General features: G+C 40.3%; 1 pseudogene across 1 annotated transcript; it reads left to right on the top strand.

Moving 5' to 3' along the window:
• Positions 1 to 675: 675 nt before the first annotated feature.
• LOC311614844 (ubiquitin-conjugating enzyme E2 R1-like) lies at positions 676 to 13,095 on the top strand (annotated as a pseudogene). The gene is made up of 2 exons: positions 676 to 689; positions 12,285 to 13,095. The product of its transcript is annotated as a ubiquitin-conjugating enzyme E2 R1-like (transcript).
• The last annotated feature ends 1,766 nt before the right edge of the window (positions 13,096 to 14,861 follow it).

Genomic DNA, 14,861 nt, shown 5'->3' with positions numbered 1-14,861 from the left:
ACTAGAGAAAACCCAGTTTGGGACTCAGTGTCCTCTCAGTGGCTAGGGATAAAGAGGGGCGTCCCCACTATTTATACCCTAGTAAACTGCTGATCCGATCCAACGTTGGACTTCCTTGTGCCTTGTGCCTAATGGTTTACAACCAGTCTGCAAATGAGCTATCTGCCCCCTGAAACACAGGAATTGACAATGTCCCCAAAAGAAAATCCTCAAGGTTATTTTGGGATAGGGTTTGAGCTAGTGTGTGTTTTTTCATAGTGTGCCTCCATTACTTGGATGTTTGCTTGCGACCACAGGCTGCCTAGAACCCTCTTGCCCATTTGAAACCTAGTTTATTCTGTAACAGGACTCCTCTAGCTGCAGCCTCCCTAGAGAATTTTAAGTGGGTGACCTATGCCCACAAGTGGTGGCTCCATGGGGAGCTGAGAGTCTCAGTCCCTAGTGCCCTCTTCCCAAAAATGAAGTGACTCACCCATGAGTGGAAATCAGGTCAGACGATCTGGCACTCCTGCCATCACTTGGGAGTCCTAAAGGCCTTAGTTGGTGTTGGACCCCAAGACTAAAAGTCTCTTGGAGTTAGAGGTAGGGCTGTGAGGGGAAGGGAAAAAAGGGGACTTTCCTTCTATATATCCCTGTATGGGCTACCAAAATGAAAGGTGAACATGGTGGATTAGCATGGCGATGCGCAGGTAGGCTAAATAGCCATCTCACAGGGTGATTTAAGAAAATTGAGTTTATTTAAAGGAAGATGATGTGGGATGGGATATCCAAAGGAAAGGGCTGTATAGCACTGAGCCAAGGGGACATTGGGTTGATGATGGCAGCCCCCAGGAGCTATAGTTTCATCCTTATAAGCAGTCATTGGCAGAAAACTTGTTAGTGGGTTTGGGGCTGAGCTGATTAGCTTGGAATGCAGATGGAATGCAGGCATGCAATCAGGTGCCTTGAGGTCACTTTTCATTCATTGAATGGTCTAAGTCCTGGTGTCCAGTGAGTTTGTCCTGGTCTACTGTTCTCCTGTGGTAGAAAGCTTGCAAATGGCCATTAAGGATTATATTGCCCTATAGTCCTAACACTACATTTTTTATCCTTTATCTCATCCTTCAAAATCTGCTCTCCTGAATATTTCTAAAAGTGAAATAAATAGCCGAAACTGGTTTGGCTCAGTGGATAGAGTGTTGGCTTGGGGACTGAAAGGTCCCAGGTTTGATTCCAGTCAAGGGCATGTACCTTGGTTGCGGGCATATCCCCAGTAGGGGGTGTGCAAGAGGCAGCTGGTCTATGTTTCTCTTTCATCGACATTTCTAACTCTCTATCCCTCTCAATTCCTCTCTGTGTAAAATCAATAAAATATATATATTTTTTAAAAAGTGAAATAAATACTTAAAAAGAATGATGGAGGCATGAGTGAGGAGGTCATTAGCCAAATGTTAACTACATATTCTTTGGAGATATACTAGAGTTTTTCATGAGTTCTTTGCTAGCCTCTTGCTTTAGCCAAGTAGGACAATAAATGGCATTATTGATCACTTCTAATTTAAAAGCCTCAGTCTATTTAAATGTGAACTGAAGCTCTCTGTTACTGGGTAATTTCAGGGAAATCCAAAATATGTTTCTAATTTATTTGCATTTATTTTATAAAAATGTTTAGAAAGAGCCTCTTTAATAAAAATTTTAAGTTATCTTTTGCCTTCTGTATCAAGAATGGCTATTTGTTTTTGCAATACCGCAGTGATTTTCTTTGTATCAAATATGATATACAATCTGAATTAGTTTTGAAAGCTTTGATTGAAGAGTGAAAAGCAAAATTCTAAATTTATAAAAACCTCACTGAAATATCAAGTTTCTTTTTTAGATCACCTTCACACTTTGAATTTAGACTCTAAGCATATCTTCGAATCTGAAGTTTTAAAACTCAAACCCAAGTTAACTCTCCTCAATTTTATACTCTTCTATATAAAACAAACAAATTAACAAATGAGAATTGCTTTCCTTGGTGTCCACACAAAAATATATTTGCTCTGGCGATGAGTGTGTGATCTTGCACCTCAGCCTGGCCAGGTACAATGGAGCTCATCAAATTTTGCTTTCCATATTCTAAGCCGCTTCATTGGGTATGGGGTTTTCTAGCTTCTAACTTATTATGTAATGTTTTAAAAACAATTATCTTTGTTTCTAAAATTAAAAGAAAAGTTAGGCGGAAAAATATTTATATATATTTGGCTTCTTTTGTGGTATAGAGGATTTGGCCTAGATTAAAAAGAACATCCTAACTTGGTCTTAGACTGGAGAATCTCTGGGTAGAATAGTTTAAGGATGGCCCTAATATTCTAAGACTATAAATGCCTGGATTTAAAATAGCTGAAGTTTTAGAGATTAACTGATTTAAACTAATGGGTAGGGCTAAGGAAGCAGAGAGACAATAAAGACTATAAGAAAGTTTCTAAGCATTTATAACAGTAGCTTCCTGGTATAGCTGCCCAGATGGTCATGCTTGTAATACCTAATCTTCCATCTGTTTCTTTCCTATTATTAATATTAATAACTAGTTAATTACAATGTAACAATCACAGCTTTGGGTATTAGAAAGAAGGTTCTATTGTTCATGGGATGGGAAGGAAGAAAGGAAGGTAGTTATCTTCTATTTCTTGAGCAGAAAACCAGTCCACCAGAAAAATATTCAAATAAGTTTGTTTTTTGTAGCCTCTTGCTTTATAGAACCCCTCTCTCCAGACTCTTGATTGCCAAAACCCTCATGCTTATCCTAAGAGAGCACATATCTACTAGTTTCTATTGTTATATAACAAAATAACACAAACTTAGTGGCTTAAAATAGCAGCAATTTGTTAGCTCACAGTTTCCATGGACCAGGAGTCTGGTACAGGTTACGTTGGATCCTCTGCTCAGGTCTTACAAGGTTAAAATGAAAGCATTGCCCAGAACTGCAGTTCTCATTGGGGCTTCAGGGTCTTCCAGGCTCACTCAGGTTGTTGACAAAATTAAATGCCTTACATATGTAGGACTGAGATCCCCATTTTCTTGAAAGCTGTCAACCACTCTCAGCTCCAAGAGACTGCTCATGTTCCTTTCCACTTCTCCATTTTTAAACCAACAACAATAAAACTTCTCTGCCATCAATCCCACTAGTACTTCAAACCTCTGATCACCGGTTTGGCCATTAGTTGAAGAAAACTTTCTACTTTTAAAGAGTTCATTTATTAGATGAGGTCCATCCAGATAATCTCTCTATTTTATGATCAAGTATTTTAGGAACTTAATTTTATCTGTGCAATCCACATTTCAGTAGCTAGACTGAATAATGGAAGAAGGTATATGTACAACAGAGATCCAGGAATGTTAGAGGCCATCTTGGAATTCTGCCCACCATACTACTATACCCTGCTAGGCTTCACAGAATGGTCTGCTCTCTTTACCAGAACCCAAACTACCAGCCCCAGAGATCCTAATAATCATGTATCATAGGGAAAAGTAAGGTGATTATTAGCCTGTAGGCAATTGACCTTCTTTTTGCACATCAACACTAGTAAGTCAGGTCTGGTAGCTTTTCCAGCTTTCCTAGAGGTGATTGTATACATAGAAAAGAGGTGTTAATTAATCTAAATGTGTTCCCATATAGTTTATTTTCAGGCAGTATGACAAATTAATGAGAATAATTTAGAAAAGATTATTTGGGGGCAGCCCTGGCCAGGGAGCTCAGTTGGTTAGAGTGTTTTCCCAATATGCTACAGCTGTGGGTTTAATCCCCAGTCAGGTCACATACAAGAAGCAACCAATGAATGCGTAAATAAGTGGAACAATAAATCTATCTCCGTTCAATCAATAAATAACAGACCAGCCAGTGTAGCTCAGTGGTTGAACATTAACCTATGAACTAGGTGGTCATGGTTTGATTTCTAGTCAGGGCACATGCCCCAGTTGCAGGCTCAGTGCTCAGTGTGGAGCATGCAGGAGGCACTCATCAATGATTCTCTCTCATCATTGATGTTTCTATCTCTCTTTTCCTCTCCCTTCTTCTCTGAAATCAATAAAAATATATTTTAAAAATAACAAATTAAAAGAAAATATTATTTGGGGATAATGGACCACCATGTGGTCAGGAAAGACTTATTTGAGGGGCTTAATTCTACCCTCTACATGTCTCCTAAGTTGTTCTTATTAATCATAGTTATGCTTCTTCCTCCCACAGATTTTCTGCAAATTCATTTTATTTTCTTCTTAATGGTTCAACTGCCAGTAGCATCAGGGACCTTGGAAAAGAGGGTGGAGAGTTAAAGGAGAGGAAGGCAGAGATGACAGTAGATGCTTTCATACTAATATTATTTTTGAATCAAGCATTAAGCATTTGTAAATAAAAAATATAATTTCAGAGATTCGTCAACCTAAAAATAAAAGGGCCTTTCAAAGTGAGAGACAACAGACATTTCTTGGCATTAGTAAGTATAGCTATTCTGATGCATTGATTCAGGCAGAAGCCCAGTTAAGAGTAAAAGGCAATGGGTGTTTATGAGAAAGGGAAGGGGAATAACATCAATAAAAGGAAGGCATTTCTATTGGTGTAAATAACAAAACATAATGATATTATTGCTAAACAATGTTTTTAATTTTATTCCAGTAGTCATAATAGCTACTTTCTTATTGTCCTTGCAAAACATTCTTTTGCAAGGCACAGGGTGCTTAGGCTAAGTCCAAAGGTTACTTTGCCCTGTTTTAGCATTCCAAAGTTTTTGTTTTTTTAAAGATTATATTTGTCTGTGGATATTTTACATGAGAGGGAACAGAAAACAACCACCTGGAACTTCTTTCCATGAAATCTTTATGCCTACCCATCCATGATCTTTCCTGGGCACAGACATGCTATAGGAAGTCTTTTGGTTAGGGGGTTCTTCTTTGGAAATGTCCTGGATTTTCTCTGCTTGCCTCTCCCTGGATTAGACACTTTTAAAACCTTTTTCACTTCTGTAAGTCTCTGCTTTTCAGTAAGGGTAAAATGTATTTAGTCTATATAGCTTTAAAGACAGTTTAAAACATTTCTGAAAGGTTAAAGTCAGTAGTGCATGGGTGGGCTAAATAATCATCTCTGACAGTAAAGAAAAATTGAATTTATTTAAAGAAAAGGGGCAGGGCGTTGAGTTTATACAAAGGGAAGGGCTACACAGCAGTGAACCAAAGGGTATTGGTTCCATGAAGGCAGCAAAAATATACTTAGGACAGTGAAAAAAAAAAGAAGGGGGCATAGAAAAAACAAAACAAAACAAAACAAAACAAAACAACAGAAAAGTCTAAGCTGGGCTGCTTTGGCTCACCAAGTCAGAGAAATTGGGGACTTGGAGACAGGCTCAGGGCGTTAGCCTGGGAGAAGCTGCCACTGCCCTTTGCCCTCCTGGTTGCATGTTTCATGGAGTCCCTTAGAGGTTGAGGGATATGTACATGTTGAGGAAGGAGACTGGAAGGGAATAGCACCAACCATGGGCGTGCTCCCTGGAGGGAAAGCGTGCTGCATTCCAAAGTTTTGACAAGTAAGACCATACAGGGCAATTCCTGTGGAAGGGCAGCTTCAACTTTATTTCAAAGTGGCTCTGTTGCCCTGACTGGTTTGGCTCAGTGGACAAAAAGTCAGGCCGTCGACTGAAAGGTTCCAGGTTCGATTCTGGTCGAGGGCATGTACCTTAGTTGAAGGCTCGATCCCCAGTAGGGGATGTGCAGGAGGAAGCTGATTGATGTTTCTCTTTCATTGATGTTTCTAACTCTCTATCCCTCTCCCTTCCTCTCTGTAAAAAGTCAATACAAATGTATTTTTTTTTCTTTTGAGAGTCAAATTTTTTATTTTTATTTATTTATTTATTTATTTATTTATTTATTTATTTATTTTTACATATTTTATTGATTTTTTTATTGCCCCCCTCCCTCCCTCCCACACATCCCCTCCCCCCCCCATAGTTTTATGTCCATTGGTTGTACTTATATGCATTTATACAAGTCCTTCGGTTGATCTATTATCTCCCCCTGATCTCCCTACCCTTCCCACTGTAATTTGACAGTCTGCCTGTTGCTTTACTTTCTCTATATCTGTCTCTTGGTTCATTAGTTTATAATGATCTTTATCATCCACCAATGTGTGAGGTCATGTGGTGTTTCTCTTTCATTGATTGGCTTATTTCACTCAGCATGATGCTCTCCAATTCCATCCAGGTTGCTGCAAATGATGAGAATTCCTTCTTTTTTATGGCAGCATAGTATTCCATTGTGTAGATGTACCATGGTTTTTGGATCCAATCATCTGCTGACGGGCACCTAGGCTGTTTCCAAATTCTGGCTATTGTAGATTGTGCTGCTATGAACATAGGGGTGCAAATATCCTTTCTGATTGGTGTTTCTAGTTTCTTGGGATATATTCCTAGAAGTGGGATTACTGGGTCAAATGGGAGTTCCATTTTCAAATTTTTTGAGGAAACTCCACACTGTTCTCCACAGTGGTTGCACCAGTCTGCATTCCCACCAGCAGTGCACGAGGGTTCCTTTTTCTCCACAACCTCGCCAACACTTGTCGTTTGTTGATTTGTTGATGTTGGCCATTCTGACAGGTGTGAGATGGTACCGCATTGTTGTTTTGATTTGCACCTCTCGGACAATTAGTGACTTTGAGCATGTTTTCATGTGCCTTTTGGCCTTCCTTCTGTCTTCTTTTGAAAATATTCTGTTTAGGTCCATTGCCCATTTTTTAATTGGATCATTCATCTTCCTTTTATTTAGTTGTATAAGCTGTCTGTAAATGTTGGAGATTAAACCTTTATCAGTGGTAATATTTGCAAATATGTTCTCCCACACCGTGGGCTTTCTTGTTGTTTTATTGATGGTTTCTTTTGCTGTAAAAAAGCTTTTTATTTTGAAGTAGTCCCATTTGTTTATTTTCTCTTTAGCTTCCATTGCCCTAGGGGCAGTATCAGTGAAGAAGTTATTTAGGCATACGTCTGAGATTTTGCTGCCTGTGGATGCTTCTAGTATTTTTATGGTTTCCCGTCTGATGTTTAAGTCCTGTATCCATTTTGAGTTTATCTTTGTGAATGGTGTAAGTTGGTGATCTAGTTTCATTCTTTTGCATGTGTCTGTCCAATTTTCCCAACACCATTTATTGAAGAGACTGTCTTGACTCCATTGTATATTCGTGCCTCCTTTGTCAAATATTAATTGAGCATAGTGATTTGGGTTGATATCTGGGTTCTCGATTCTATTCCATTGATCTATTTGTCTGTTCTTGTGCCAGTACCAGGCTGTTTTGAGAACAGTGGCTTTGTAATATAGTTTGAAGTCTGGTATTGAGATCCCTCCTACTTTACTCTTCTTTCTCAGGATTGCTGTGGCTATTCGGGGTCTTTTATTGTTCCAAATGAACTTTTGGAGAGTTCTTTCTAGGTCAGTGAAATATGTCGTTGGTATTTTAATGGGGAGTGCATTGAACCTATAGATTGCTTTAGGAAGTATGGACATTTTGATGATGTTGATTCTACCAATCCACGAACATGGTATGTTCTTCCATCTCCTTACATCTTCCTCTATCTCTTTTTTCAGTGTCGTGTAGTTAGTTTTCCGCAAATAGATCCTTTACTTCCTTAGTTAAATTTATTCCTAGGTATCTTAATTTTTTTGGTGCGATGGTAAATGGAATTGCTTTTTTAGCCTCTGTTTCTGTAGTTTCACTGTTGGTGTATAGAAATGCCATGGATTTCTTGGCATTAATTTTATATCCTGCTACGTTGCCAAATTCATTTATTAAAATCTCAATAGACCAGTGACGTGGGAAGAAATTGAAACAGTCATCAAAAAGTTTCCAGCAAACAGAAGCTCAGGGCCAGATGGCTTCACAGGAGAGTTTTACCAAACATTCAAGGAAGAACTAAAACCTATCCTCCTCAGACTATTCCAAAAAATCCAAGAGAAAGGAACACTTCCGAACTCCTTCTATGAAGCCAGTATCACCCTAATACCAAAACCAGAAAAAGACAACTCAATGAAAGAGAATTACAGGCCAATATCCCTCATGAACATAGATGCCAAAATCCTCAACAAAATTCTAGCAAATCGACTCCAGAAGACCATCACAAAGATCATACACCATGACCAAGAAGGATTTATTCCAGTATGCAAGGATGGTACAATATCCGCAAATCAATAAACGTGATACATCACATAAACAAATTGAAAGATAAAAATCATATAGTCATATCAATTGATGCAGAAAAAGCATTTGATAAAATCCAACACCCTTTCCTGTTAAAAACTCTTAAAAAGGTGGGAGTACAAGGATCATACCTCAACATAATAAAAGCTATATATGATAAACCCACAGCCAACATTATACTCAATGGGCAAAAACTAAAACCATTCCCTCTAAGAACAGGAACAAGACAGGGATGCCCACTCTCGCCACTTCTGTTTGACATAGTTCTGGAAGTACTAGCCATTGCAATTAAACAAGAGGAGGAAATAAAAGGCATCCAAATTGGAAAAGAAGAAGTGAAGTTATCCTTATTTGCAGATGACATGATATTGTACATAAAAAACCCAAAAGACTCCATTAAAATACAAATGTATTTTTAAAAATAAAGTGGCTCTGTTTACAGGTTGGAGAAACATTCTTTAATCCACAAGAGACTTCATATAACAGTTCACTAATGCTCAAGTCAGAAGATCTGTCATTACTTTTAGATAGGGCCTTGAGAGAAGAACTTGAATTTCTCAAGGACACTTGTCATTCCCTGAAAAGACCTTGATTGCATACAAAAACAAGGATACGTTCTCCATTTCTGTCTCTCCATCTGTCTGTCTATCAAGTTCAACTCATGTTTTCAGTTGTTTTTCACTTACACTGAATTTTCAAGTGGCTAGTGGGACCTTTTCTGTTTCACATAGCTAATTTAACATATGGCCACAAGCAAAATCAGGAATTCTGTTTGTAAACCTGCTGCCAACTCCTCCTTCATATTTCATTTACACTTTTAGCACTCTGGAGTTATAAAAATGAAGGATACCAGTCTTGCTTTAAAGTAGCTTAGAGTCCAGTAGGAGCTGGAAAATATAGAAACGACAGTGAAATTGAGGCTGTAAATACCAAACAGCTGCCATTGCTTTCTGAATAAAGTCCAAGCTCTTTGGCCTAGAAGTCAAACCATCCTTGTACTTACTACTCTTACTTATCTCTTACTATTCTTTCTCTACTACACCTAAAACTAGTTAATATCCCATCTTACCCATTCTGTGTATCTATACCTTTGCCTGGACTCTGCTTGCACCCCTTTTCTTCATGACTTTAAATTTTACCCATCATTCAAGAACTTAGTCCTGAAATCTTATTACACAGCAATCTTTCCCTTTTTCTGAACTATACTGTTGACTATCAGTACCACCCATTTTACCCTTGGAATATAACTGCTTTATATGGAACCTGCTTTTTTATTGTTATTCCTCACCCAAGGATGTTTTTCCATTGATTTTCTCTTTTTAGAGAGAGTGGAAGGGAGGAGGAGAGGCAGAGCGGGAAAAACATTGAAGTGAGAGAGACACATGTCCTGGGGATCAAGACTGCAACAAACGTACGTACCCTTGACCAAAACTGAACTTGGACCCTTTATTTTTTTTTCTCATAAAACTATTTTTTAAAATTTCTTTATTGATTAAGGTATTATATATGTGTCCTCATCCCCCAATTACAGCCCCCCCCCCCTTATGCCTTCATCCCCCTATTTGTGTGAACCTGGGACCTCTTAGTCCATGGATCTATGCTCTATCCTTTGAGCAAAATTGGCTAGGGCTGAAACCTGCTTTTTATTCTTTTCTTTCCATCTAGATCAAAAGGGACTTAAAATCTAATTTAAAAAAAAATATATGTTTTTTTTTTTTTTTTATTTCAGAGGGAAAGGGAGAGAGAGAGAGAGAGAGATAGAAACATCAATGAGTCATCAATTGGCTGCCTCCTGCACACCCCACACTGGGGATTGGGCCAGCAACCTGGATATGTGCCCTGACTGGGAATTGAACCAGCTACTTCCTAGATTGTCATTCAACAGCTGAACCACATTGGTCCGTCCTCTAGGTAGCTATTTTAGATAGAAGAACCACAACAGGGTTAAATTTTCCTCTTAGACAAATTTCTTTTTTTTAAATTTATTTATTTTTTAAAAATATATTTTATTGATTTTGTACAGAGAGGAAGGGAGAGAGATAGAGAGTTAGAAACATCGATGAGAGTCATCGATCAGCTGCCTCTTGCACACCCCCTACTGGGGATATGCCTGCAACCAAGGTACATGCCCTTGACCGGAATCGAACCCGGGACCTTTCAGTCCCCAAGCCGACGCTCTATCCACTGAGCCAAACCGATTTCGGCTAGACAAATTTCTATAGTAAATCTGGCTAAGCTGTCCTTAGGACGTTATACCACTGACTAGAGCAGTGTTTTTCAACCTTTTTTGGGCAAAGGCACACTTGTTTCATGAAAAAAATCACGAGGCACACCACCATTAGAAAATGTTAAAAAATTTAACTCTGTACCTATATTGACTATATATAAAGTAATTCTCTTGAATAGGAATCAAATAAACACAAAGAAAGTATTTTATAATTACTTTATTATGAAATATTAAGTAAACAAAATAGTGAAAAATTCTTGTCTTGTCTGCACCTACGGCACACCAGGCAACATCTCGCGGCACACTAGTGTGCCACTGAACAGCGGTTAAAAAACGCTGGACTAGAGACCATGTCTTCCCATTTTTGTTTCTTTTCCCTCTGTCACCCAACCCCACCCCCACCAGCCCTAAGCAGTAATTAGTATTCTTTCTGTTTCTGTGGATTTTCCCATTCTGAATTTTTAAAATTTTTTAAAATTATATTTATTTTTAAATTTATTTATTGTCTAAAGTTTTACATATGTCTCCTTTTTCCCCTAATTGGCCCCCTCCCCCAGCCATTCCCACCCCAGGCAAGCCCTACCGCCCCAGTGTCTGTGTCCATTGATTATGCTAATATGCATGCATACAAGTCTTTTGGTTGTTCCCTACCCCCACCCCTCTCCACTACCATTTGTCTCTGGATCTATTCTTGTTCATCAAATTATGTCTCTGAACCTCCACTTCTATCCCTGTGGAAAGGCAAAGCCCAAATCTTTAAAATGCTTATTTATAGAAGGACAATAATTTTAATAGAAATTTAAAACTTTTTCTGCTATCATAGTAACTGGCAGAAATGGGTCCAACCTGATACCTGTCTTTATGTAACTCTAAGAAAATCTTAGCTTTCTGAGTATAGACACAGTCTTGCTTACAGCTTTAATTTCCAAATCATAGCCTAGCACAGTGCCCTGAAAACATATATTCATACCCAGCAAAGACTTACTAAAATGAAAGGTTAAATACAGACACCTAGAAGTTACAAAGAAATGGTGTCCAGTATTGGGAACAGGACAGAGTGGATGTTTTGGCTACCCAATCAACCACAAACAATTATTGAATATCTCATCCAAGACTCTGTGGTTGCTGCTTTAAAGGATATAAAGATGAGTAATACATGATTCTTGCTCTTCAAAATGTCAGAGACTTGCCCAGACAGTGCAGCTCAGTGGATGAGCATCAACTTATAAACTAGGAAGTCACAGTTTGATTCTTGATCAGGGCACATGCCTGGGTTTCGGGCTCCATTTCCAGTAAGGGTTGTGCAGGAGGCAGCCAATAAATGATTCTCTATCTCCCTTCATTTCTGAAATCATTAAAAAAAATCATAGACTCAATGCAAAGACAAGGCATACTCAGAAATGAAATACTTTCAGAAGAATATCAGCTTAGTGTAGAAGAGAGGGTTGGGAAACTGTTGGATACTCACTTATGTGTGACCTTGAACAAATACCTCTCTGAATGTTTCCTCCTCCTTGCTTCCCCTAACTCATAGGGTTATACAGTCGTTTAGATAAGTGAGATGATTTACATATGGAAAAAAATGTAAAATGCCAAACTAAAGTACCACATAATTAGTTTGTTATTGTGTTAAACTCTGTGATTCAGATTATAGGTGTGTCCTTTGATTGCCGCCATTACCACAACAAAAAACTCAGGAAGGAAATAAGGCAGTTCCCCTCCCACCTTTATTCACCAACTTTTAAAAACCATTTTTATTGAGGTAGGTATGATTAAAACGAACAAACAGGCCAGAGCGAGTGGAGTGCTCGGGAGTTCCGGGCGGCTGCGGCTGCGGCTGCGGCTGCGGCTGCGGCGTAGAGGAGGAAGGCAGAGGTGGTCCTGGCGGCGCCCGGCGCTCCCCGGACTGGCGAACGGCGGCCCGGCCACCCATCGCGCCCCCGCTCCCGGGCTCCTCCGCCGCCGCGCCAGGGCCCCGCCGCTGGTACCCAGCTCACAGAAGGCGCTGTTGCTCGAGCTCAAGGGGCTACAGGAGGAGCTGGTGGAAAGCTTCCGGGTGACCCTGGTGGAAGAGGGCGACCTATACAACTGGTAGGTGGCTATTTGCGCGCCCCCCCCCCCCCAATACCTACTCCGAGAGCGGCTACTTTAAGGCACGCCTCAAGTTTCCCATCAGCCTTTCGGTTCCTGACCAAGATGTGGCACCCCAATATCTATGAGACAGGGGACGTGTGCATCTCCATTCTCCACCCCCCGGTCGATGACCCCCACAGCGGTGAGCTGCCCTCGGAGCGGTGGAACCCCACCCAAAATGTCAGGACCATCCTCCTGAGCGTCATCTCTCTCTTCAACGAACCAACACCTTTTCCCCGGCTAACGTGGACAACTCTGTGAAGTATAGCAAGTGGAAAGAGAGCAAATGCAAGGACCGACCGGGAGTACACAGACATCGTCCGCAGGTCTTGGGGACCAAGGTAGACGCGGAGCGGGATGGTGTAAAGGTGCCCACCACACTGGCTGAGTACTGCGTGAAGACCAAAGCCCCGGCGCCCGACGAGGGCTCGGACCTCTTCTACGATGACTATTACGAGGATGCCGAGGCCGACGCTAACAGCTGCTTTGGGGATGATGTGGATGACTCTGGCAATGTGGAATCCTGACACCATGTCCCACGCCGAATAAACTAACAGATTTTACCTCACCAGGCCCAGACTCTGTGGGCTCTTGGCACCTCCTGCCGCCGAGACTACCTTAGGGAAGTGGCTCCGCTCTTGCCTTGTCTCCTTGGTCTCGCTTTCCTTTCCCCATGTTTGTTCTGGGTTTTCCTCTGCTTCATAGAGGACGGGCCTCATTAGTGCTGGGCACCCGGTGGGCCTTGGGGCAAAGGTGGCCTAAGGGGCCCGGACTCCAGCCCTGTCTACTGCCCACTGGCTGGAGCCAGAGACATGGGGCTCCCAGCTCATGAGTGGACAGATTTACTTGTCATCACTTCTTCTCTCGGCTTTGGTTTGTTTGGAATCTAAATGAAACAACTTTGAGAGAGAAAAAAAAGAAAGAAAACTGTATGAGTTTGGAGATAAATGTACACCTATGAAGCCATCAGCACAATCAATGCAATAAATATAGCTATCACCTCCAAATCTTTCCTCCCATCCTCTTATTTTTTTTGTGTGTGTGTGTGACAAGAACATCTAACATAAAATCTATCCTCTTAGCAAATACAGTACAGTATTTTAAACTATGGGCACTATGTTTCACAATAGATATCTGGGACTTACTCATATTGTGTAACTGAAACTTTGTACCCTTTGACAAAGACCTCCCCATTTCTCCTTTTCTCAGCCCCTGCCAACCACCATTCTACTCTCTATGAGTTTGACTATTTTAAATTTTTCAGGTAAGTGGTATTATGTAGTAGTTATCTTTCCGTGCCTGGCTTCTTTCTTTTTCTTTTAAAATATATTTTTATTGATTTCAGAGATAAAGGGAAAGGAAGAGAGATAGAAACATCAATGATGAGAGACAATCATTGATTGGCTGCCTCCTGCACGCCCCACACTGGGGATCGAGCTCATAACCTGGGCATGTGCCTTGACTGGAATGGAATCGTGACCTCCTTGTCTATAGGTCGGCTCTCAAACAATGAGCCACGCTGGCCAGGCAGGCTTCTACAGGTTCATGAGAGTGTAGTACTTAATACACAAATCAGTCTCTGTCTTCTCCATTCTCTCAAGCCTCTCTCTCCTTTCTCTCTCTCTCTGTATACACACACACACACACACACACACACACACACACACACACACACAGATGAGATTAATTTTTACTGAAAGTTAAGGGTAGTCCTTTAAAAAAAAAAGATTTTTAAATTGATTTTTAGAGAGGGAAGAAAAGAGAGGAAGAGAGATGAGCATGGATGTGAGAGTGAAATATTGATCAGCTGCCTTCTGCATGTCCCTTATGGGGAATTGAGCCTGCAACCTGGGCATGTACCCTGACTGGGAATCAAATCAGCAACCTTTCGGTGCATGGGACAATGTGCAACCAACTGAGCCATATTGGCGATAGTAAGAATAGTCTTTAAACATTGTGAAAGTCAGTCACAGAATGATGCCTTGAGGTACATGAATGGGAATTCCCAATGTCTTGTCCCTACCATTTCCCATTTGGAGATAAAGATACTGAATTTGGTCTAGCCTTCAAATAACCATAGTTGGCCAATCAAATATCTCCTAGGGGCCAGAGGAGTAATTGAATTAAGCAGCAGACAAAAATAGCCTAGTAAGAACTATGTCAACTAGAGAATGCATGTTCCATATGACATTTTTGTTTACAAATTGAGGCAACATTAAACCTGAATGCTATACCTCTAAAGATTATCCACTTACCCAAAGGTAACCTTAAAAAAGCACTTAGTTTCCTCATTTGTCTCTTTCT

The sequence above is a fragment of the Pipistrellus hanaki genome, assembly GCF_964339955.1.
Source record: "Pipistrellus hanaki genome assembly, chromosome: X".
Classification (NCBI taxonomy): Eukaryota; Metazoa; Chordata; class Mammalia; order Chiroptera; family Vespertilionidae; genus Pipistrellus; species Pipistrellus hanaki.
The sequence above is the reverse complement of the archived record's forward strand: the minus strand, read 5'-3'. Positions and strand labels throughout refer to the sequence as shown.